Consider the following 24,910-nt stretch of genomic DNA (forward strand, 5'->3'; position numbering starts at 1 on the left):
TGATCAGGGTGTGTGTGTTTTCTTATGGGTGTATTGTTGTGATAAGGGGGGGGAGATGATCTGTCACTGTGATTGATGGGTGTCGTTAGCTAGTCTTTTGTGTGCAGTATCACTTTGTCTATTGTAAATATCCTCATCTGGTCACGGGGATAGGTACAAAAATTCAGAGCAGCTGTTTGCACTCCTGTGTCTAAGGAAGTGGATTTTGATCCACATAAACTGACAAATAAAACCATTAATCTTAAAGATGCTGCAGCATTTTGTGTTATATTTCTTCTGTCAATTTATTTTTCATATGGCTGTTTTTAAGGTCCTTTTGTTTAGATACTTGACATAACAAAGTATATGTGCACTTAAATTTTAGAAATTATACAAATGTTTCTTCAGGGACCTATCCTTCATCAAATACTACTAATTAGGAGAATGAAACTGCAAGCCTAAACAGATTTTACTTCAAATTAAGCATCAGCGATGGCAGTGAATGCAGTGGGATTTACTTATGAATAAACATGAATGCAGCTGTATTGTATCATACATCTTAATGGCCTCTTACCTAACACTTAGACCCCTGAACTCAGTGTACTTATTTCCAAGTAAATACGCAGAAGGCTGAGATGTAAAAATGTGATAGCATTCAATATAAATTAAACAAAATAGATACTGGTTTTGTGCAGCTAGAGGAAAACTATATATGAAGACGAATAGGTGAGTGTTATGCCTCACCCAGGTGAGTCCTCTTTCAAACAAGGTACAGGAGTGTTAAACTATGCCAGAGGAAGTCAGGTCAGAGTAAACACTGACAGATGCTGGTGGTCAGGACAGCCAGGAGGTTGTTCTGACCTATAACAGTCTAGTCACTCCCAGTCTAGGTGGCAGCAGATAGTATAAGTAAAAGTAGAACCAAGAACAATCCAGTCTTTTAAAGGGTCCTGGTTACCAATCAGAGGCATGGGGGCAGAAGAGAAATACTATGTCTAATTCTCCTTCGGGAAGCCTTGGTGCTTTGCTGATAGCAATAACATGGGCATCAGACTCCTCGATTGTATTGTATATTAGTGCTTCATTTCCATTCTCCCTCAACACCTTGACTGGAAAGATTCCTTGGATACAACCTCAGATTGCAATTGACTTTCCTACTGGACTTTTCTCTGGATTTTCCTGCAGCACACACTCATACACAATGTTGACTGATTTGTTAGCAGATTTACATCAACAACTTGTGACTTGCTGCAACAAATAATGATATCCCTGCATGATGGTAATATATTTTAAAGGTAGATTCTAGCCCTATTCAGGCATTATTTAACCTGCTCTCATCCAACGAGCTGGGAAAGGTCCAGTTCCTCACCCCTTACTTGTTGGTTTATCCATGTCAAAAGCAAAAGAGAAGGTCATACTCATGTAGGGTCTCTATGCAATTATACATTATGATTTTCAAGTGTTTTTGCTTGTGTGGAGAATGTACTCATGACTAGGAACCTGTAGATATGTTCCTCTTCACATGAAGAAAGAATGATGGGGAAAGAGGGGCTAAGCTCTCTCCTGCTCGCATTGTAAACAAAAGGAGGGTAAGTGATGCCTAAATAGAGTTTATAGTAAAAAATTTAAAAACCCCCACAATATATGCTGTTGTTATGTGCCTCCAATTTATGGAGACCTTATGAATAAGCAAGCTCCTAAATGTCCTGTCCTCAACTGCACTGCTCTTGTAAACTCACACCAGTGGCTTCCTTTAGGGAATTCATCCATCTTGTATTTGGTCTTCCTCTTTTCCTGCTGCCTTCCACATTTCTCACACTTATTGTATTTTCCAGAGAATCTTACCTCCTCATGATATGCCCAAAGTAGGAAAGTTTTAGTTTCATCATGTTCACTTCCAGAGATTGTTCCGGTTTGATTTGATCTGGGACCCATCCATCTGTTTGTCTTTCTGGCAGTCCAGAATATTCACAAAGCTCTCTTATAGCACCACATTTCAAATGAATCATTTTTTTCCTATTATCTTTCTTAGCTATCCAGCTTTCACACTCATACATGGTGATCAGAAATACAAAAGTGTGGATTATATTGGTCTTCATCTCCATTGACACATATTTAATGATCTTTTTTAATTCCTTCATTGCTGCCCTTCCTCCTAGTCTCAATCTTCTTCTGATTTCTTGGCTGCAATTTCTGTTTGGATTGATGACAGAACCAAAGAATACAAACAATTTTTTTTTTTGAATTTCTAATAAAAGTTCTTGTGCTATGCAGTAGAAGTATACAGGCACACAAAAGAGTATAGTTTCAAGTTCTCTAGATAGTCCACCCCTTTCTTATTAACTGACACTTAATGTCTTAGTAACTCTTATATACTTGCAGAAGAAAGAATAAAAATTTACCTATAGTTGTGAACAAATGAACAGCAAACAAACAACTGCCTTCAACAGACTAAAGAGAGTGTAAAGGAGTACTCAGCAGTGAGTTGGAGCTTTCTTCAAATCCAGAGAAAGGAGGGAACAATTGGTTAGTGCTGGATAGATTGACAGTCACCACAGACCAGAAAAGTCACTCCCAGTCACTCAAACCACAGGCAGGCAGCATGCGAGGTTGTAAGAATTCAAACAGTTTTTAGTACTACTGCTTTATTTACACCACACACCTATATCTTATGGCTGAAATCCAGTAGTAAGTCACAACTAAGAACAGGCTAATTGAATCAGTGTGGATGTAGTGAATTAACTCCTCTGTAAATTCCACTGCTTCAGTGAGGCTACTCTATTTGCAACTTACTATTGGATTTCAGCTTATATGAGAAAAAACAGCATAGATTGCCTCAAGAATTGGTACCTGGGTAAGGATGGGAGGAAGTACCTAGGGGAGGTTTATGATGGTGGGTTTGGTTTATTGATAAAATAGTGGAAACTAAAGAGTATTATTTATACAGACCATACTCGTTGGAAAGATGGAAATGGTCTCCGAAAAATTAAAATATCGAATGTTGGAGACTTTGTCAGATAAAGAATGGTAGGTTACCCTGCAAATGATAATAATAACAGGATTTCGGCAGGTAAATAAGCATCTCAGCCAGATGGAGGATTTGATGAAAGAGAAGTCATCAGATGTTAAACAACAGTTAAATGAAATTGTACTAACTCCAGAACTGCTTTTATTGAGTGTGATGCCAGGTAACATAGATGGGATAAAGAGCTACCCAGTGAGCTATTTAGCTACAACAGTCAGAAAATGTGATGTTAAAAATTGGATTACTGTCCTGGATTCATCCTTCTCTTCCAAAAACTGAAAGAAAACAGAGCCACAGAAACAAGAGAAGTGTACTGAGAAAATATGGGAAGTGACATAAATGGATACTTTTTCAGGCATACTGAATGTATGTCCAAGACAGAAGGAAACTGAAAGAGGGGATGTATTTTACAAATGGTCTTGGTTTCCTGATAGTGTTGAAATAACTTAGATTTTAACTAAAACATAAATGTAAGTTGATAGCTAGACGGTAATCAAATAGTTAAAAAAGTAGAAAGTTGATTTGTTATTGAAATATGAATAGATTGGATGATTGCATACTCTGTGTTCTCCTATCCTTAAAATCTTTTCCCCTCCCTTCCACTTCCTTTTACCTTTTGTATTCCCTACCCTATTCCTAGTAGTTTAAAAATAAAATATTTTTTAAAAAAAGAATTGGTACCACCCAACACCATTTCTGCCTGGTGTTTCTCTCATGTCTTTGTTCTTGCCCTTAACAATGGGTAGGTTTTACAAGATAACATGTCTTCTGGCCAATGAAATTCAGCATTCTTACAAGCTGTCTCTACAGCTGATACTGTACACTGCATGGTACAGAAAAATTGCTTGTGCTCCTTGGCTGAAATATGATATGAAACTCTACATTTAATTTTATGTACTTCCTCAGTAGCTTCCATTATTCTTTTCAGTGGAAGGTGAATTATTTAGATGAGTGGAAACAACCTTTCTTTCAAGTTTATTCACATGTATGTGATCAAGAGTTAGTGTTCTGAGCCTGTGAGGAAATTTCCTTGGAGATTCCTAATCACCTTTAGAAGGATATTCTAATGAAAATCTATTCATCTCAGGATCTTTACAATGTATCACTTTTTACAGGATTAAATATGTATCATTTTTACCTTAGGAAGTAATAAAACCATAAACCTCTCTAAATAAGATGGATTCTGTAGAAGAGACTCGAAATCTGCCTTATGAAAACACAGAATATATTCAATTTATGATATGATTATTCTGTATAATGACCTATTGGGTTTACTTATGGGTCTTGCATCATAAATATCAGTTCTTAAGCAAAGACAACTTACTATTGTACTTCAGGACATTAATTTCATTGCTTATGATCTTAATTTATCATCTGGTTGATGGAAAATAATTCTTACTGTGCTACTGACACATTGGGCCAGAAGGTTATAGAGCAAGAAGTTTCAAAGCAAATGTTCATAATATGACAGGTTCAAGTTCTAAAGCTCATTTCATTTTTCCAGCAAGAAGAATAGAACTGTAGCATTTAATTTTATGAGGGTTAAGTTTAGGTATCTACCTTTTGTGCTAGTGGCCAGCCACGGAGTATAACAAGCACTAATATAGTGAGAACCTGGTAGGATGATATGAGACAATAACTATCTTTTCACACACACACGCACATGCACTCGCGCGCACACACACAAACACACACACAAGGAAGGCAGAAGAGTCTAATTATAATGTGATGATTTCTATTTTTGGCTAATTCTGATTAAAGGTCCCCTCACCATTCTAGTCTATATGTCTGATCAGAAGGATATAGAAGCCCATACCACTAGGGAATACACTCTGCCCTCCTTTTTTGCTAGACCTATTCCTACTGCATAATCCATGAGAATTATGATATTGGGGATGGGATTTTTTTTTTATTTAATGATTTTTCACTCCCAAAATTGGGTGGAACAACCCAGACCAAATTATAAGATTGGGAGCCATCAAACCAGCAGGAGGTAGAGCAATTCTCATCCTTCTGCGCTATTTCTATGTCCCTTCTTTGCACACTTAGAAAAGTGCTCAGCTACTCTCTGAGGGTTGTGAGGATTTCCCGGAGACTCACAAGGTGCATGGGTGAATGAGTTCTGATGGAGGCAGTCGCCACAGAGAATGCTTTGGCCAGTCTGCCTTCCACCTTTCTAAAAAGACCAACTATCCTTGGGGGGGGGGGGAAGGAAGAGGGAGACAGAAAGCTATATGGGAAGGGCATTCTCTTAAAAAACTTATTCACTGAATAAAGAAGGAAATGGGTTGCTAAATCCTTATTTTCCCACATTTTACTTGCCCCACTTTTTTCTAAATATGACTCATGGTTCCACCAGGCACACAGCTGTCTGTTGGAACTGCTGTGTAGCTCAGTAGTTTAGGTATCTGACTGTGGAGCCAGAGATCAGGAGTTTGATTCTTCATTGTTCCTCGTTGACAGTGGCTGGACTCAGTAATCCATAGGGTCCCTTCCAGCTCTACAATTCTATAATAATAATAATAATAATAATAATAATAATAATAATAATAATAATAATAATAATAATAATAATAATAATACAACTATTATTATTATTATTATTATTATTATTATTATTATTATTATTATTATTATTATTATTATTATTATTATTATTATTATTATTATTATTATTATTATTATTATTATTACCTTTGCAGTTTGTCCCATGTTTCTTAATGAACATTTTGTTTTTTTCTTAGATAAACAGCATTATTGCTAATTCTGATTGCATGAATATCTGGTACATTTTTTCATCCCCCAGAGATGTATTTATTTATTTGTCATTATTTCTCCATGTGGATTTTTTTGGCTCCAAACTACATCATGTGAATTTTCTTTCCAGTCCTCCCAGAATACTGCTAGATGTGTGTCTTGAGAGCATCAATCAAGATATATACAGTGAAGTATATGAGAGTGTGAGAGTGAAAACTTTTGTCTCTTCCCTCTCCTGGTTTGCACTGCTACTAAAATAACAATAACCTTTCTTTCACATATTTTTCAAGGATCTATAGCAATTCTACTATAAGATCAGTTGACCATGTAACTAAACATGCTTTGTATTATACTGGTAAATCATTTCAGCACTAATATTTGTTGATGTTGCAGTTTTTAAAAAAGAACTTTAAATCAAGAGCTATATAGAATGGAAACATGAAATACTTCTCCAACAAATTTTTTGGGGGAAATCCATTATCTGAAAACTCTAGTTTTAAGTGAAATGACCGTTCCAGTTTGCAGCTAAAATTTTCACATTACAGTATACTGATACTGTGATAATTCCTTTCACTCAATTTTTTTTAAAAAAAATTACCTTAATTTAAGAACTATAGACAATGGAAACACAAAATACATATAAAACAAATTTCTTGGTAAATTCATGTTTCCAAAATTGTGGTTTTAAGCAAAACTGCTGCTCCAATTCATAATGTGAACAAATTTTGAGCTGCACTGATATTCTGATGAGCCATTTTAGTTTGATATTGGTTGTCAATTTTTTCTAAAAAGATGTTGAATCAAGAACTATATGCAACAGAAGAAATATATTTACAAGAAAAAAGTAGTAAATCCATGGCTCAGAAACGTGTAGTTTATATCTGTGCACCAGGGCAGGCAGCAGGTAAGCAGAAACAAAGTGGAAAAGAGAGTGTGAAGGATGGAAAAGAGGGTAGTGATATTGGCAAAGGAGGAGGATGGGCAAAGGTGAGAGGAAGGCTAGGAGGAAAATGTTGATAATATCACCCTTGGTGTAGACAGTTTAAACAGAGTATCCTTGGCTGAATGATACATGGCAGGATGAATCATACAACTGTATGATTTGCAACTACGCACTATAGGGAGTATGCATCAATATGGATCACTCACCCTATTTGGTCACAAACTGAGATACAGGAGTGAATCCAATAGACAGAAAAGTGTAAAGACTCATTTTTTACTAAATGAGACCCTCCCTTTTTTTCTTTTTTATTACAGTGGGCCCTCGACTTACGAATGGCCCTAGATGCTAACGTTTTGGATTACGAACCCGATCTCATCGCAAGTAGCAGACCCCTACTTGCGAACGCAGATCGAGTTATGAACCAAAAAAGGCATGGTGGCATGCAAGCCCTGGGAGACCTCCCTGGGGGTCCCCGTTGCCGCGATCGGTGCCTTCTGAGGTTTCAAAGGACTGTCCCCCGACATTGGAGGAATCCTTTGAAAGCTCCAAAGGCAGGGACGAAGGGCAGGAAATTCGAACTTCCCGCCTTTTCTCCCTGCCTTTTTGGCTTCAGAGGTTTCAAAGGGCTTCCTCCGATATCAGAGGAAGCCCTTTGAAAGCTCCAAAGGCAGGGAGGAACGGCAGGAAATTCGAACTCCCCGCCCTTTCTCCCTGCCTTTTTGGCTTTGGAGCCACCGAAGCTCACCCAGCGCCAGGAGGCTAGAGCTGGCCGGGCGCTTGGCTGCTCGCCCCCAGACGCATGGAGGCAGTGGAACACTGGCAGGCTTCGGACTGGTGAGTCCTTTTAAAAAAACTTTTCTGTGTGGGTTTTGGAGGGTGGATTTGGACTGGGGGGGTTATGTTTCTATAGTTGTGTGTGTGTGAGAGAGAGAGAGTTTTTGCAGTCCCAATGTGGGACTTGCTCTTTTTATTTTTATTTTTGTATTTTTTTAAAATGCTGGAACAGATTAATTCCATTTCCATGCATTTCAATGAGAAATGGTAATTCGGCTTACGAACTTTTTGAGGTACGAACGTCCTTCCAGAACGGATTAAGTTCGTAAGTTGAGGGCCCACTGTACATGTTTGGGGAAGATCCTGATTAAATACAGTGGGGTCTTGACTTGAGAACTTAATCCGTATTGGAAGGTGGTTCTCAAGTCAAAAAGTCTGTAAGTCAAGTCTCCATTGACCTACAGTGCATTGAAAACCGATTAATCCCGTAACAGGCCGTTTTTGTTCCATTTTGGTTTTCTTCTGGTCTGTAAGTCAAATCTCAGTCTGCAAGTCAAAACTAAATTTTGCGGCCAGAGAAGTCTGTAACTCAAAAAGTCTGTAAGTCAAGCCGTCTGTAAGTTGAGGGTCCACTGTACCCCTTTCAGCCAACATCACACAGTTTAAGCTTCAGTAGCAAAAGTTCACATCAGCCATTTTAATTTTAATAGTGTACCTTTACATCCACAGTAGAATTTTCTAGTGAATAAGGTTCCATTCTGAAAACGGCATATCAACTTTGATTTGTTTAAAAGTGTGGGTAAAATGTAATTCCCTGAAATATACTGAAAGACTATAATCACCCTCACCATGAAAGAACCACTTAGCCTCATTTTTAAGCCCTTCAGCTGCACAAAGGTTACTAGGTTACCATCCCTGTTTTTCTCTTAGTTAAGTATTAAGCTCTTCTGCATGATGCTTGCTGCGATTGTTCAGAAAAGGGCAGACAAGAACAAAAACAGATTGAAAATGTGGGCATTCTGTATAAAACCTGCAAGTACCCATACTCTGAAACACTTTCAATAGAAGTGAACAATAATTGTTTATATTTAATCTCTATTTATAATGAATCACTAGAATCCTGTGTGATCTTTGTAGTTATTATAATGACCACGACATATATGCCAGGATATTTGACTAACTTCTTTGTAGGCATACTAGTTTTAGGTGGAAGAGTAGTGGCTGGGCAACTTCAGTTCAAACCTTATAAAATCTAAATCCCTCTCCACGAACATTTTTGGTTTTTTTTTGGGGGGGGGTTAAAAGAATGTTGAGGGACTGGATGTACAAATTGGATAATGACCAGGACTTAGCTTTAATAGACTCTTCAAATTTTTCTCACTGGTACCATCTGCTGAAAACAAACCACTCAAGGATGCAATATTTACATGCACTTACCTTTGCCTCCCTGAGAACCGCATTCACAGAAGTTTGTTTTCAAACCATGCCAACTGCTGTCTTAGATGGCAGGTACATGAATGTCCCTAAGCATCTAAGGCTGTGTATTTGCAGAGCAGGTGAGACAGAGGATGTTGTCCAGTATTTTCTCAACTGTCAGCTCTATCAAAACCCTAGAGAAAAATTCCTGGGTAACATTTTGGCTGCCCTACAGGAGGAAAGCCCTCAGATAAAGGTGATCAGGTTACTTTTGGGCTGTGACCCATATGTTACATACAGAACACTGCTGTTTGCAAAAGCGGCCAGAAACATCCACGCTAATTTCCTGAGAGCCACTGCAATAAATTGTGCAGGGGACTCTGAGATATGAAGCACCTCTTATTATTTTATATGTCTGTGATTTTATCATGATTTTACTTGATCATATTTGTATTTTAAACAATTGTGATGGCTTTTAGCCAATACAATAAAATTGAACTTGGAATACTAGTTTTAGGCTCTTAATCCAATGCACATTTTCCTGTGAGTAAGACCCATGAACACAGGGGGATTTACATTTCAGTACACACAGATCGGACTATACTGTCTGCATGAATCCCACAGTCAAAAAAATGTTTATCTTTCGACTTTCCTAATTGTGAACAACCATTTACTTCAACAGTAACAAATACTTTCTATCTCTTTAAATTTCAGATGGTTTTTGTTTGTCACCTTATATACACACAAAAGTATCCGTTTTCAAGCCAAATAAGCAGACAGGACACCACAGCACTACTCTCCAAATTTCATAGGGCAGGAATATTTGGAGAAGGCTCTTTAATGATGGGTGTAGCATTTAGGTAGGTTTGTCAAAGAACTCCTTAGTTTAGAAAAACAAAGCAGAGGGAACAGGATTACATCCTGGCTTCTCACAGAATGGACATTAACAGTAGAATGGGTTAACTTCTAAATCTATCAGTTCCAGAGAGGAACTCTTGTTGCAGATGCAGAACTCTGCTTCCATAATACTGGATGGAGCCCCATATTTCAGTTTAATAATAATAATAAAAGACTTTAAAACTCCTAAGTACTTTGGGATCTCATTACCTGAGAGAGACTACCTCTCCTGGTATGCACCATTGTCCTGTGATGGGTCCAGCATGTGGAGATAATTAACCCTCCAAGATGTGTGGGGGGAAACTATTTTAGATGGCCAGAAGAACAGGAATATGAACATGATCACAGTTATATGAATAGGCTTTAAAACTTCAGTTTATATAATTTACTAGTTCAACCAAGAACATAACTAAGAAGGATTATACAATCTGATTCATGCATCAGATGCAGCGATATATAATCATGACCAATGATCCGGTTACATAATACAATTCCATATATAATACCAAATAGTAGTAGTAGTAAACACTGCCAGTTTACTAATTAAACATATATTTTAAAATATGTGAAATATATTGTTAATAAACATGTACAGCACTATACAACTGAAGTAAATTACTACAGATAATTAAACTGTATACGTATTGGTCTTAATTTATAGATAGGTAAATTAGTATTCATAAAACTCACATATAAATTCATGTTGCCATCACGCACTGTGAACATAAAAACTACAGTCCTTTAACAGTTTTGTAGACACACCTGAAGCCACTCCCAATCTTCTGAAAATGACACAAAAATCTACCAAGCATCAAAAGATATTCATGCTTTTGAACCTGTCATGGATTCAGTGTTGTAGATGAACACAACATTTGTGTTACTTTCAATAGGTAAAAGCAGATATTAATATTATAGTTCATTTGGCCCCTTTTTCTTGCAGTCTCCTGGGGCAGTGACACAGATGAGCCAAATTTTGCCACATCCATTTTTATTTTAAAATCGCCTTTCTGAAGCAGGATTCTTAAAAAAAAAAAAAAGCATGCAAGTTTCCCCACCACATTTTTCTAAACGCAGCATTTTCTATAATTCCCTAGGCGTTCAATGCTTTTTGAAGACGTGATACTAGATCATTTTTCAAAGGTCTTAAATCACCTTTCCTGCCTCAACTGATCTGCAGGGTTATCTTCAAAAATGGAATCACATAAGTTTCTGCAGTCTATAGGGTACGAAAGATGAAATTGCATCAACTGCATGGTTACTCATTGGTTGAATCATGGAGACAGAGAATTCAGGTGTCAAAAGAGAAAAAATACAATGCCACACTTGTACTTCCATGATTCAGAGGACTACATAATTAAGGGATGACAATACTGTAAATGAAAACCATGCCATTCAAAATACTGTAGCAAAGAGAGATGGGAGGACAAACATCTCAGAACCCCACAAATTTCAAGGATGTGCCTGGTGAGGGAAAGCAATATGTGGCAGCAATAAAGAGAGAGAGAAAATGAGCATATATGAATACCTCCAGGTCAGTTCTAAGCAACACTAGTTGAATTGATCTTTGCACTTCTCTACCTCAGATTCTTCCAACACCAGATTCAGTAATTCAGCATATCTGATAACTATGTGTGCTGCAGCTTCGTCTCCTACTGGAAAGCTGGGGCAACATCTGGGAAGGATGTTGAAAAGAAGAAACAGCAAAAAAAAGTTGGTAGTTAAGCCTATGGGATCGATATGTAGGCAGCAAATAGAGACAAAGGTGAAACAGAATGTGACAAAATGTCACAAAATATACGTAGATATAAAATGATTTATTTAATCTCCTGCCTAGCACATTCATGCCTTGGTTAAAAGAGAAGTCCAACCCAGTGGTTTCAGTTAGATCATGAATACAAAAAAAGCAGATGGATATCCATATCACTACACACACCAAAACACAAATGATGTGAGAAGAAAAGCTGCTTACTCTGCAACACCATGGAGTGCTAAAGAACAATGACAAAAATATGCAAAGAGAAAACATAATCTATTTCTGGCATTTTCCTTTTATCATCTGGAGGTGTTTGAACTAGAAAGGGTCCTCTTAAAGTATATGGTTTACCCCATTCTCAAGGAAGGCAAATGCATACTGTCCCACATAAATGATATCTGCTCATATCTGAACCTCTCATTCCTAAGGTCTGTGAATAAAAAGAATAAAAATTCAGCTCATTTCCTGATAGAGGAGGGCCTGGAAGATTCTTGGGAAAGGACAATGGAGCAAGGTGAGGCAGTGACTAAATAGCAGAAGTCAGCATAGGATGAATCATGCAAATGTATTGATCACCAGTTAGCATGAACACCATAGTATAGCAGTATAAAGTTCTAATAAAAAAGTACTCTTGCACAGAAAAAGCCTTTTCAAGATACAGTCCTATATTCACTTTCCTAAGAGCAGGTCCAAGAACTCAGTAAGTACTGCTGGCATTTTTATAGCACCATACTATATACTGTATATCTTTAGGATTCTCTATTTTTAGCAGACAGAACTCATTTTACCACAGAGAAGGAAAAGAATTAGTTTTCAATATATATTTGTGCTCTCCTTTGTGGCCTGCATATGGAGTAGCATTCCAAAACTGTTTCGCAATCTGCTTTCTAAAAATAGGGATGCAAAAAAATCTCACCATTAACAAGAATGTCAACATAACAAACATAGAGGATAGCAGGGGTCTTGCCTTCAGACCAATGGCAGTACAGTCCATATGGGTTCTGAGTAGAGATGGGCATGAACTGAACCACCAACCAGAAAAACTGACAAATCAGGCTGGTTCATAGTTCATGAACCAGTTCAGGGATCCTGTTTTGATGGAATGAAATGAAGCATCACACTTTCTTCCCCTTGGTGCTCTGTTTTGTGCCTCCCTAGCTGGTCATGCCACCGCAGTGGTGGCGGTGACAGCAGGAGGAGGACCAGGTAAAGAGGTGACAGGGCAGTGGAAAGCGGGTGGGTAGGTGACACAGGGCGGGACCAGGTAGGTTCCCCACCCCAGGCACCAACCAGAAAAACAAAACGTGAACTGGTTCATTTTTCTAGAGGTTTGTGGGGTTTCATGATTAGCTATAAACCAGCCCAATTCACTGTTTTTTTCCCCGGTTCATGCCCATCTCTTGTTCTGATTTCAGATTTACTCCCAGATTTGCCAAAGTTACCCACCCCAATTGTAAACTAGCCTATAATCCAAAACTGTTATGGATTCCAGCTGTTCTCCTCCCAAGCTAGTACTGTCGGTGGTCAGGAACCGAACAATGCCAGGCACACTCTAGATCACATGTGCCAATTCCCATTACTGGGTAGTATGGTATGCAGTTGATCTTGCTCAAATGAGATTTCTTGCAAATACTCTAAACTAAATAAGCATTACATTAGTAAAGTCAAAGTGAAAGAAAATGGGGGGGACTTCATAAAAGAAATGCATTCAGACACACATCCAAATAAATAGTTTGTTTCCAATTTGTTTTAATCCCCAGGAGTATGCAATCATTTAGTTTAATTAAAGCCAAAGAGAAAATAAAATAAAAGGAAAACTTCAGATAAACAGAAGTATATCAGTTCAGCCCAATACATTTGAAATAACTTTTTCAGTGGCTCTTCTAGCCTCAACCATCTTGAGTCCTTGGCGTCTAACTCTATGACAAAACATTAACTGACCGAACATTAAAAATTCAGCTCATTTCCTGATAGAGGCGGCCTGGAATATTCAAAGGAAAAGTGATTATGGAGCAAAGTGAGGCAGGGACTGAAGAACAGAAGTCTGCATCAGTGAATCATACAAATGCTCTACTGATCAGCCATTACCAGTACAGTATAGTGTCAAAAGGTTCCCGTAAACCCTTTTGACTGTGCCAGACGAAACTAATATGGAAAGATGCATTACATTTCATTGAATACCTCAGCAAATGTTTTTTCCCCCCTCTTTCCACATTAAATGCTCTTCTAGGCAGAGATTTTGTTCTCTGCAACATCCTTATGATGATTTTGGTATCTTTCCTGCCAGGACACAATGTTCACCTTGTCTTGGTTAGAACAGTGACAAGCAAAGACAAAAGCCAAGGTTTTCTGTGCTTTTTTTGTCCTTCTATGAGGAAGGGCTTAATTTTCATTTCACTTTGGTCCAGGAGGGTAATGTTTAGTGCTATGATGCTCCCCATTCTTCATTTCTGAAGTCAGAGCTTCCCAGTCAGAAGCTTCCAGATATCTCAATTAGATTTTTTTTTAAAAAAAAAAGGCTCCTAAGGAGAAGCTCCATTTGTGATTTCTTTTTTAAAAAGGGGAGGGAATTAAAGATGTTCTAGGGGAATTTAGGTAATTTTCAGACAAGTGGGTGGATATTCGTTTTCATGTTCAGACACACTGGTTGGAAACTTTAATTAGGTTCCAATTATGTATAAAAACATCCCCCGCCTCCAAATAAAAGCTCTAAAAGAAAACCTCTAGCATGTTTTGAAACTACTGCAAGTTTTCTCAGGGAAGAAGTTGGCAGGGAAGTGACTTCCAAAGATGCCATTTGGATGCAAATCCCAACAAGCCCCATATACCTTTGCACCCAACTTGTATTAATGGGGAGAAACAGAGGAGGGACTTTTTCACCATCTGTAAGAGCCCTGAGATAACTATTCAGCTACCCCATCACCCTGTAAAAGGTTTTCTTTCTTTCTTTCACTTACTCGTGATAATCACTGATAGCTTTTTTTGACGCAAACAGAGTTAGATATTAAAATGTTGTGATGTATTGCTGTGGCCATCCCATTGCATGAGGCTGTTCAGAGAACCATAAATAAGATATTAAAGACATCAGGAACAATACATCTTCCATATTTAATCCCCATAAATTTAATGTATCCACAGCTCTCTATATCATGCTGTAAACTAAACTCACTCTTGAGTTTTACAGCCAGCAACCTCTACAATATTGAGAGAGAGAAAGTGCCCCATCATCAAGAACATTTATTTCTCTGCGACCTGTCTTCTTGGAACTTGCTGTGTTTTACATATCAAATGCAATCAAAGCTACAAAGAGAGTAGATACAGAGATTATTTTTAAAGTAAACTTTCTTCACTGTGATTGTTTCCTTGAAAATGCAGTTTCACAAAACTCTGACTCTCCAATGAGTAAATTCTATTTGCTAATGAAACCAGTGAAGCCACTCGCCAGCCTCTCTGCATACAAAAGGTTCTCCAAATTATCTATCTAATTTGGGCTGTGTTGCTCACTGCTATTGCCTTTTGACTATTAAAGAGAAACTGACTATCCATGAAATATAGGCTGACCAGTTTCCCCCTGAGAACACCATTTGATAACAGCAGAAATGAAGCTTTGATCCTCACTTTGATAGTGCATCAGTTGATTTTAATACTGAGTAGCAAAATGGTTTGATTTATAAACTTTAGCTGATGGCAAGAAGAGAATACAAGAAGGAAAACATATGAAAGCTTCTCTTTTCTTCAAAGGCTAATCTTTCTAAGGCTTTCATTAGCCATTAAAAAGAATTATTTGAAATAGATAAGAAATGGATTTGATTATACCGATTGCTATGGGGTGATTACATCTCAGTTTTTATGAACACTGAGGAATTAGTTTGCTGTCATTATATTTACAGAAGGTTTGTTGATAAAGAAACAAACAGTATATAGTCATGTAAAAAAGATTATCAGAAACACTGGTCATTTGGCTTGTCAGATAAAATAATAATAATATTTCAGATGTAGGCACACATGGAGATAAAAGTGGCTGCTTCCAGAAGATAAAGTCATAATAGTGTTAGGATACAAATCATTGTATTTTATTTTAAATACCATAAATAGCACACTTGAACTGTTGAGATACAAACAGTATTACTTAAGGGTAACAACTATTTCTAAAACACAGGCTGGGATGAGGATGCTGTTGTCAGAAAAATCTAAGGGTGTGGTTACACTGCTGATTTGTATTGGTTTCAGCTCTGATGTATTTTAAATCAATTTTTCAGCCATGTGTTTTTTGTATCGCTGTACATGTTCACTTTGAAAATTATTACTCCATTATAAAGTAGGAATTTAAAACTGCTTTGGAAAACTGTATGTGAGTTTTTTAATTGTTTCATTAACCAGCAAGTTTGGGGACTGTGTGGTTTCCACTGTTGCCAATCCTGGCACATTGCTAATGAGTGCAACCTTCTCTTTCCCATTTGTTTTCAATGTTGTGTAGTATTTCTTCAGTTTTCAGGCATCCTTTGGAATGTGTGCATTTCTCTATTTTTAAAAATAAATTTTAAGTGACATAGGACATGGTGACATTACCTTGAGTGGGCAGACTTCAGTGTCCCTGCTGTCCGAAACCTGCAACTTCCCAAAATGGCAATATTCAATATGACAGGGGTGTGCACATTGCCTGAAACAATTCATAAAGAATCGATTTCACAAGCATGTTAAATTAAAAAGCCCCTATTGGCCTCTTTTTAAAAAACTTGTTTTGCAAAAAAGAAAATAAATTTTAATTGCGCAATTACAATTCAAAAGCAGTTCTTATTGTCAGTGTAATTGCCCCCTAACACACAGAAGACTTAATTCACATTAGAATTAAAGGGACTATTGGAGGCACACAAAAATGAACATAAAAATAGGGAGACTATGGCTATTTTTAGCGATGTGTCACTGCAAAACCTGGTGGGGAAAAAACAGACTTCTCTGTGATTCAAGATAATTTATATACTTATTAAAGATACTAACCCATCTTGTGCCATGCTCCAGAATATGGGGAGACCTATGTCAGCTGTAGAGCTGGCATAATTCCCCCCCCTCCTGCTAGAACTGATAGGACAAAAGCAGGCAAATACAAAAAGAAGACATGGTTCCCTCTCAATTTCTGATTCTGTCAGTGTGACCTAACTGAACCTTGGAATGAACGGTTCTTTGGTCTCTGTTCCTATCACTTCTTTCCCAAAGAATGGCTCAGCCTAAATCCTAAGTGTTTCCACTTGGGCAACACTGTTACCTTGGAAAAATGGCTATTAATAAGTCTAATGGAACAGTTAAATTACTGGGATCTACAGAAGGTTTTAACTTCTAAAAATAGGGAATTGTCATTACACAAGGCTTATATATAGTAATCAACAAGTCAATGTTTTCAATTATTTTACCCAACAACTAGTAATATATGTTTAAATTATGGTTGAATGTTAATTGTTAATCCATACTAATTTTAAATGGCTGCATTATTACTTCTATTAATTGACTGATTGATTGAGTGATTGGGTATACAGTGGGGTCTTGACTTGAGAACTTAATCCGTATTGGAAGGCGGTTCTCAAGTCAAAATGTCTGTAAGTCAAGTCTCCATTGACCTACAGTGCATTGAAAACTGATTAATCCCGTAACAGGCTGTTTTTGTTCCATTTTGGGTTTTTTCTGGTCTGTAAGTCAAATCTCAGTCTGCAAGTCAAACCTAAATTTTGCGGCCAGAGAAGTCTGTAACTCAAAAAGTCTGTAAGTCAAGCCGTCTGTAAGTCAAGGGTCCACTGTATTTATATCTTGCCTTTCTCCAAGAATTATGACTGAGGTGGCTTACAAAACTGAAACAACAGAAAATTAATAGATATTAGTGAAAACATTAAAATAAGACTGATTTTTTTTGCAATATTAAAACACTTGATTAAAAATACTAACATTCATTCTATGAAAAATTAATGTGTTCTTCTATAGACCAACCATATGCAATGAGATGATAAATTTCATGTTATTACAATCGATAGTGTCTTGCTGGAAACTATCATGGTCTTTTCATCATAAACATGAACATCAAGCTTTCAATCAGAAAGTTCCTGAAGATTTTCATTACCAGTTTATTCTTAGAGATTTTATCATAACTATAATTTTAAATGTTAACATGTTGTGCAATTCTTCCTCATTGCTGTGAGAACTTTCTCTTTAATGGTTAACCAACTATAGACCCTTGGCAGATCTCTTATCTTGATTTCTCCGAGCATCTGATTTTCACTATGATAGATGATGAAAGTCCCATCCTTTGCAAACTTTTCAAGAGGTATCTTCAGATATTTTCTTCAGAGATATCTAGTTAGTACTATCATTTTCCATATTCACATAATATACATTGTTTTCCAAGACAACAAGTGTTCCATAAGTCTGAGACTTTTATTATGCTGCAGAGAGGTCAAGACTGTACCTAAATATGAGCACTTGGCATGGACCCAGACTATGGTTGATGGAAGGCTTCATTCCAGGGCATTACTGGGAAGTGCCATTTGCTTCAGCTGTTGGATCAAAGGGTACAGGAAGGCAGCAGGAAGCAGAGGATGGGAAAATTCCTGCACAAGGATCTTCCCATATGACTAGGACAATACAAGAGGAAGCCACTGGGGACAAGAGAAGCCTGCAAGGAGGACTGAGGGAGAACAAGAGTGAGAGTGAGAAGGACTGAGGTATAAATGGAAAGTTCAGCTAAGGCAGAAGAGCAGGAGAGGAGAGTCAAGAAGTAGTTGACGCCCCAGAATGGGCACGTGAGGCCAAGAGTCTTCCCATCTACATATACTTGTCAAGCCTTTCTGTAACTGGTGAGCCTTCTGCAACTGAACTTGGGACTCCCAAAGGCAGGAAGGGTTGAACTCTTTGGTTTATGTCTGAAGGATACAAGCCTACAGTAGGATAATAGAAAGATGCATGTAGGAATCTAGGGGCAATTTGGAGCATTTCAGTAATTATGTTGCATTTCAAAAAAAGGGAACAAACCAACTTGTCACGCAGTGGACCAAACAGCAGGTTGAATGCCCATCTGACCACACTCATGTGTACAGAGTCAGCACTGAGAGACTAGAAGAATCAAAGAGAACAAGACATTTTTGAGAATGGTGTATTTCTCTATTATGGATTATTGGGCTTTGTTTCATTTAGAAGGGAAATTTCATTTGGTTTTAGGAATGAAGACAAAGCTAGAGGTACATGGGAAGGATGTTATTATAAGAAGGAACATGGAAGAAGAGATAGAAGTGACACCTTATTCTGCAAAGGAGTTTCAAGTAGAAGATTGGTCTTACTTTATACTGAAAGACCAAGTTTTAAGCAGTATGACCAGTCTTACTCCATGGTAGCCATTACAACTTCTGCTTAACATAAGATTCTTGTCCATAGACATTTTTTTATACTATTGCCCTGCTTCAGGTAAGGATGATCCCACTTGTAAAATCCAAGGATCAATGCTGCGGAAGCCACACTCAAGATTGCAGTGGGATTAGTAATCAAGCCAAGATCAAATAGCAACACCTTGCTGGAGACGCAACTGCTCCAAGAAAAGAGGTTCAGATCATCTCCTCATTCGGCAGACGATAAGCTTTTTTTTTATCTCCTTAGCTATAGATGAAGGTCAGGCAATCACCCAGATACAGATATGAGCTATTAAAGCAGATAACCAACAAGGAGAATCACCCAATAAAAAGAAAATGCAGTCCAAGGTCAGGTAACAATTGTACATTTACAGCAAAAGGCATGGTAGGTAGGGATCAGCTGACATGTCTCCACATGGCTATACCTGCAGGCATTTCATCATCCTGACTAAGCCATGACTAAGGCTTTAATGAATCAGTTGCCTGAGGCTTTCATGCCTGTACCTGCAGGCATTCCATCACTAAATCTCTCTGGGAAAAAGGTCCTTCACTGAAAGAGACCTCTCAATCTCAAGGGCCCTGCTCATTCTTCAGGAGGTCTGGCTTGTAGCCATCTGCTTTTCCTAATGGTTTCTGCCCCAATTTTCTATTTTTAAGCACTGTTGCTTCTAAGAGTAGGAAGGAATCTCAGTCTCTCTTTCAGACAGAACAGCCAAGTTCTTACCCTCAGGTGTGTAGCTGTTTGTTCACCAGGGTCCAGAGTCTGGAGAAGTTCAGGGCCCCCACATTATGCCCTTCCTGGAAGGCTTTTTCTAGCTGCAGAATGACATCAATAAATGAAAGCTGCATATAATAGCCTCTTTTCCAGCAGTTTTCAGCCAAGGAAATCTAAGCCCCACTTGTGCCTTGCTCATAATTCACAACTCGTAAGAGAACTTGCTTCAGTTGATCTACCACTTACATGTTTAGTAACTGTCTTGCACTTTCCTCTGCTTTTCATCAAAGTAATCAAATCCCATGGATTTCTAATGTTCCATTCCTATTCCCACCTAAAGATATCTCCTTACACTTTTATTTAAAAAATAATAATTTGAAATACCATCTATTTCTTTGAAGGATAAATTTTTCTTTACAGTAAAACAGTATTAATACTGCAGAATCTTTAAAGATGTCGCAAATGGAATTTTGTAAGCATAAATAATATTTAAACAAAACAGTTAAATTCATTACAGGAACATTTAAGTGTAATAAATATTAGTCAATGGCAGCATTAAATTTCAGTACCAAGTAACTAGAAGTATAAAAATAAGGTCAAGAAAAAAGCCTGGATTATTTTATTTTATTTTATTTATTTATTTATTTATTTATTTATTGCTTACCAGGTGTCTAGAAAACATCAGAAGTATATAAGCTTTATTTTCTTGCTGTTAACTGAGTTGGCCTTGCAGACAATATTAGAAATAAAATATAAAAAATGAAAGATGAAGCCATTTCACAATAAACCTAAGCATGCAGTTGCATTATTTCTGTTTCCTTGACAACCTGCCAACATTTCATGACCCAAGAAAATTCCCAACAGAGTTGCTGATCCAGATGTTTAATATTTCAGAGGTCTGTTTCCCATTTGGGTGGAATGGCATTTGTCACTAATGACTGAACCATGAGCAAACAGCTCTCTGTCCTCTATCTTAATGTGCCAAGTGTGATGTGATGTCAGCGTTGTTAAATTAACTAAATCACCTCAGATGCCTTTCAGTCAAATAACATTGAGAACAAAGGATAAAATACACCACTTGCACAGAAAGTGATTTCTTTCCTGCATCACCTTGGTTATCATTTCACACATTCTTCTAGTTTATTACAAGCAGAGGCCAAGTAACATTTGCAAGTTATTTAAAAATGATACCATGTTATGCTAACTACTGCAAAATATTTAACTAAGGCACAGATAAATGGTTTACTTCATTACTCTGTAAGCAGTACCACTTGAGAAATAATTCTCACAGCCACATAATATTTCACCAATACACAATAATTTTTGCTTATGAAGCTTTTGCTCATCTCTAATCTCTTTGCATGCCAGTTCAGTTAGAACACCACACCTATCCATGTTCTGAACAAATAAATGATGACATATAGTTATATATTTTAGGTTTAAACTCACAGGAAAGCTTCTAAGAGGCATTTAACCCTCCAGCACTCACTTGTCCTGTACACATCAGCATCTTTTCACAAATTTAGGCAGCTACTTCACTGTACGTCCTCACCTGATATGCAATAAAGCAATATCCATTAAGGATATACTGATCTATAAAGTCTACATCTGCGGGCAACCTCCCTTTCTTGCCTTCTCAGTCCATTCCAAATTCCATCATAAAAAAGGGAGAACTGTACCTTTCCTGGTTATTTATTTTAAGAAAGATGTACACATTTGCATGCATGTTTTAAATAATTCACTTGAACACATCCTGCTAGTTGACTAAACGATATTTTGTGCACATTTGAAATATGCAATTTTTTCTGTGTAAACTACCTATCATAAGTATGGTGTCCACCACCATAAGGATTCCAGAGTGCAAATTGTGCCTACCCTATAGACAGTGCATAAAGTTCAGATGAAGAAAACTGATCGACCCATGGACTGACATAATTCTTCCAGTCCGTTCCCAGGAGAATGCAGTGAGTTAAACAGTTCAAAGACAAGGGAGTTACGTTCAGGATAGTCTGCCTAGCTACTAGGGTACAGATAAAGAATGTTTGTAAAGTCATGGTTGTTGTGGGTTTTTCAGGCTCTTTGGCCATGTTCTGAAGGTTGTTCTTCCTAATGTTTCACGAGTCTCTATGGCCAGCATCTTCAGAGGACAGCATTCTGAAGTGCTGTCCTCTGTCCTCTGAAGATGCCAGCCATAGAGACTGGCAAAACGTTAGGAAGAACAACCTTCAGAACACAGCCAAAGAGCCTGAAAAACCCACAACAACCATTAGATCCCGGCCGTGAAAGCCTTCGCGAATACATTTTTGTAAAGTCAGCTGGATCCAGCCATCTCAAGCAGAGTCAATACCTCTGTGTCACTTCGTCCAGATTGTTTTCTAAGGGGGGGGGGGACTGACCATTCTCCTACTCATTTTAACAATGTAATATATGATGGCAGTATTTTTGCCAATATAATAGCCTTTGTATAAAGGCCAATGCAACCAATAGGTGCTCTCAGATAAACAAGCAATTTATAAATGCTTCAAGAAGTATTGACTTAACTGTAAGAAATACTGTAGGATGAAAAGGTTCAGCAGAAGACTCTGTAGTGAGAGTGATCTTATGATCTCACAATATGGGTACAGCATAGAAAGAGGACTGTATTTTAATGTTTTGTTTGGAATTACAAAAGACTCCATGCCCACTGATTTTTGTCAAAGGAAGGCCTTACACATCCCTTCCACAGAGTTATTTTACATGCTATTCAATAATTTCACTTTTTTTAACCTAGAAGTAAATAACTCGATCTTTTTCAAATGCTGAGAAACCTAAACTAACAAATTTCTCTTTCAAGGCCCAGGGATTTGAGAGTTTAGCTCTTTAAAAAATCGGGTCTGAATCCCTGTCCTTTCCATCTCATTTTTGATGAGCTCCTCACCTTTGACACAGGCATGGAATGGAGATGCCAAGTTGCCTTCATGCTAAGAACAGCTGAATTCACTCAGTGCAGCTGGTGATGAATTTCATTTCAGTTCTTTTTAAAGGAATTAATGAAATGTCTAGAATGCCCTCCTATTCAGGCAGAAAAGTTGTTTAAAATTTGGATGTGGGAGAAAATGAAACTGATAGATTTTTCCCATCCCTGTATTCACATTAACAATGAACACAAAATTCCTCTACAACAGAACAACAGGAATAATCCAGTCTTGCTTAACTATTCAATCTTTGGAAATGAAAACCATTCCTTGAAATGTATACATAAATATGTTTAGAAAACTACAAAGAGGAAGTAAATATCTGCTGTCTGGGAGGAGCAGGGAAAAGGTAACCAATATTCAGAATAGGATTTCACCTTTGGTTTTTACCAGTGTTTTTACCAAATCCGAGGATGTGGAAAAAGGTGAAGCATAAAATGGAGAGGAAGGAAAACAAAAACCTCCTCTAGAGAGTCATTTGTTTGATACATCTTCTTAAAAACTGTTTGAGAAGGAAGATAGAGGAGAAATGTGATTCTATAATTCACTATGTCAGGGACAGAAGAGATTTGCTCAGAAAAGTGAATAGGCTCCTAGTGATTAATGAAAATCAGTTTGCACCACTGAGCTGGAATTCATGGGGAAAACAGAAATGAAGCATGGAAATACCTTCAAATAGGAGGTGTGCCTCTCCAAGGGGAGGGGGAGGGAACTTTAATAAGAAAAATGGTGGAACCAAAAGAAGGAAAACAAATAAGCTTAAGATGCACTGAAATAAGCTCTGGTCTGGTCATGCCCATTTGGAGTTAGCTGTGAGCTTCATCCATCTCTTAGGCAGGTATACACCCTTATTTCCTGACCCAAGGAAGGACATAAAGATAACTCTAAAAGGACTTTAAAGCACAGGTGAAACAGATCTACCATTTCACTTGGTAATAAGAAATATTTTCTTAAAGCAAATATAGCTGAATCTGTTTCCTACATTTTACATTATTTATAGATGACTTAAAATTAAAGGAAGGAAGAGATAAGTTAAAAAATACATTTAAAATCTGCTTTCTGTTTAAATTATTTTTTTTCAGTACCAGCACAGAGTACTGAAACAGTACCATGTTTCCCCAAAAACAAGACAGGGTTTTATATTAATTTATGCTCCAAAAATGCATTAGGGCTTATTTTCAGGGGATGTTTTATTTTTTTCATGTACAACATTCTATATTTATTCACATCCAGTCATGTCATCTTCCGGTTGCTGCACAACAGTAAAGGGCGGGGGTTCACTTAACCAAGGCTTATTTTTGGGGTAGGGCTTATATTACGAGCATCCTGAAAAATCATGCCAGGGCTTATTTTCAGGTTAGATCTTATTTTTGGGGAAACAGGGTAGCTATGTATGTAAAAATGCAACTAAATGCAGTGTAGCTTTTGACAGCTACCATTTACTTGCTGTCTTCCTTCAGTTGTACATCATCTGCTAGGTATTTTAAAAGAATGGCATACTAAGCACTTGCAAAATGCTGAAAAATAAACAGATTTGCAAAACATACATACTAAACAGGAGAATAACTGCAGCTTTAAAAGAAACATATGTGACACAGTGGTCTTCCTGACATCAGAGCCTAAAAAGGGCAGCACCCACTCAATGACCCTTTACCACATTTTTTCAAGCAAAAAAAAATAGGTCAACTGAAGTTATACTATCCCCTGGAGATTCAGGTAAATACATATATAATCATATCATACTCCAATCCTGCTGAACAAATGACGTATGTTTAAATATAAAATACTACTCTTGACATTTCCAACACAAATATCTAAGTGACAGCAATGATTTGATATTTTATCATGCTGAGTTTGACTTGTTCTTTCCTAAATTCCCTACTCTTCAGCTGGCTTGGAAGAAAGTCTGCTACTGTTTATTTATACAGCATATCTTTTCCATTTCTACAGTTAAAATAAGCTGGTTCCCTTCAAAGATATATAATACTTCCAAATCGTTACTCATGTCCAATTCTGCAGGCCAAACTATCCATTTGTCTCAACTTCCTCAGCACCATGGTCTCGATTTTTTTATCCCTGAAAATCCGAAAACTTGTCCTGTCCGTACCCTTCCTTTAACTTACGAAGAGTTCTTTGTTCTCACTATGTGCAGTTCACACTCAACCCCCGGATAAAGATTCTCAACCCATTGATAAAAACCAGACTGGAAAACACTTTGCATGCAATTAACCTTCGAAAGACTTACTTCTAAGTAGACATGCGTAGGATTGCACTGTCAGAAACCATAGAAAATAAGTGGAATTGCTAGATAC

At 37.4% G+C, this 24,910-nt stretch overlaps 1 protein-coding gene across 2 annotated transcripts in view; it reads right to left on the bottom strand.

Moving 5' to 3' along the window:
• The window catches only part of NKAIN2 (sodium/potassium transporting ATPase interacting 2), a 645,401-nt gene that overhangs the window by 485,873 nt on the left and 134,618 nt on the right, over positions 1–24,910 (bottom strand). The window lies entirely within an intron of this gene.

This window comes from Pogona vitticeps, chromosome 1 (genome assembly GCF_051106095.1).
Source record: "Pogona vitticeps strain Pit_001003342236 chromosome 1, PviZW2.1, whole genome shotgun sequence".
Lineage (NCBI taxonomy): Eukaryota > Metazoa > Chordata > Lepidosauria > Squamata > Agamidae > Pogona > Pogona vitticeps.